At 39.0% G+C, this 2198-nt stretch overlaps 1 pseudogene; it reads left to right on the top strand.

Moving 5' to 3' along the window:
• The first annotated feature begins 209 nt into the window (after positions 1 to 209).
• On the top strand, positions 210 to 625 carry LOC132513700 (large ribosomal subunit protein P1-like; annotated as a pseudogene).
• Positions 626 to 2198: the final 1573 nt, after the last annotated feature.

Here is a 2198-nt window from a genome sequence, read left to right as displayed (position 1 = left end):
TCTGGTTAAAGTCCCTTAGATAACAGCTTTCTTGAGATAGAATTTATATGCCATAAAATTCACCCCTTTAAAGCATACAGTTCAATGATTTTAGTATATTCAGAGAGTTGTGCAACCATTTCCACATTCTAATTTTAGAACATTGTCATCACCCCATAAAGAAATCCTGTCCCTTTCCTCAGCTGCCACTTAGGTGTCTAAGGCCGCGTTGGGGTGAGGCCCTCACATCATCGGGTGACTAGAACCACGCCGGGCAGCCCCTGCCTAGCACTCCCCCGCACCATGGCCTCCGTCTTAGAGCTCGCCTGCATCTACTCCATCCTCATCCTGAACGACGATGAGGTGATGGTCATGGAGGATAAAATCAATGCCCTCATTAAAGCAACTGGTGTAAATGTTGAACCTTTCTGGTCAGGCTTGTTTGCAAAGGCTTTGGTCAGTGTCAACATTGGGAGCCTCATCTGCAATGTGGGGGCTGGTGGACCTGCCCCAGCAGCTGGTGGACCTGCACCAGCAGGAAGTCCTGCCCCCTCCACCACTGCTGCCCCAGCTGAGGAAAGTAGAAGTAAAGAAAGAAGAATGTGAAGAGTCTGATGATGACATGGGCTTTGGTCTTTTTGACTAAACCTCTTTAGTAACACGTTCAATAAAGAGCAGAGCTCTTTGCTGACCAAAAAAAAAAAAAAGAAATCTTGTATTCATTAGCTGACACATCCTATTCCCACCTTTCCCCATACCCTGGCAACCACTAATCTGCTTTCTGTCTCTATGTATTTGCCTATTCTGGACGTTTCATATAAATGGAACTATACAATGTGTGGTCTTTTGTGACTGGCTTCTTTTACTTAGCCTAATATTCTCAAGGCTCATCCATGTAGTAGCATGCATCAGAACTTCATTCCTTTTTATGGCTGAATCATATTCCATTGTATGGGTAAGCCATATTTATTTATTTCACCAGTTGAAGGACATTTCTGTTGTTTCTGCTTTCTGGCTATTATGAATAATGCTGCTATGAACATTCATGTACAAGTTTTTGTGTGGGCATATGTTTTCATTTCTTGGGTAGATACCTAGGAGTGGAATTGCTGGACCATTTGGTAACTCCATATTTAACATTATATGGAACTGTCAAACTGTTTTCCAAAGAGGTTGTACTGTTTTATCTTCCCACAGCAATGTGTGAGGGTTCCAGTGTCTCCACATCCTTGCCAACACACGATATTATTTGTCTTTTTAATTATAGCCATCCTGATAGGGTATTTTAAAAACATTTAACAAACTCTTTTAGGATAGTTTTACATTTACCGAAAATATATAAGAATATTACAGAGAGCTCCTATATACCCTGTACCCAGTTTTTCCTATTGTTAGTATTACTATGGTACATTTATCACAACTAATGAACCAATATCGATACACTATTCATAACTAATGTCCATATTTTCTTCAGATTTCCTTAGTTTTTACCTAAATGCCCCTTTTTTTCTCCTCCAGGGTCCCATCCAGGAGACCACATCATCTTTAGTCATATCTCTTTAGGCTCCTCTTGGCTGTGACCATTTCTTAGACCTCCCTTGTTTTTGACTACCTTGACAGTTCTAAGGAGTCCGGTCAGATATTTTGTAGAATATCCTTCAATTTGAGTTTGTCTGATGCATTTTCCATAGTCATACATCATACCAAGGGTACATGCTATCAACATGATTTATCATTGATGAGGTGAACCTTGACTGCCTGGCTGAGACAGTGTTTGGCTTGTTTCTCTACTGCAACACTACTCTCTTTCTCTCTTTCCAAACTCCACTGTTTATAAGGAAGTCATTATGCACATCCTACACTTAAGGAGTGGGCAGTTATGCTCCACTGGCTTGAGAAAGTATCTACATAAATTATTTGGAATTCTTCTGTACAAGAGATTTGTGTATTCTCCTTTAATTTATTTATTCAATCATTTATTAATATCAGTATGGATTTGTTGATATTTATTTTATACTTTGAATTATAATCCAATGATAATTTTGTTGCTCATATTGTTTCAAATTTGGCCATTGGAAGCTCTTTCAGTTGGCTCCTATATCCCTTTGACATACCTCTATAATTGCAGGCGGTTTTTGTTTTTATGTTTGTTCAGTTTTTTATAATTAAAAAAAATTTTATGGTGCTCCCGACTCATTTTATATTTTCCATGCTCCAGT

The sequence above is a fragment of the Lagenorhynchus albirostris genome, chromosome X, assembly GCF_949774975.1.
Source record: "Lagenorhynchus albirostris chromosome X, mLagAlb1.1, whole genome shotgun sequence".
NCBI lineage: Eukaryota > Metazoa > Chordata > Mammalia > Artiodactyla > Delphinidae > Lagenorhynchus > Lagenorhynchus albirostris.
This window is presented reverse-complemented; position numbering and strand designations above follow the sequence as displayed.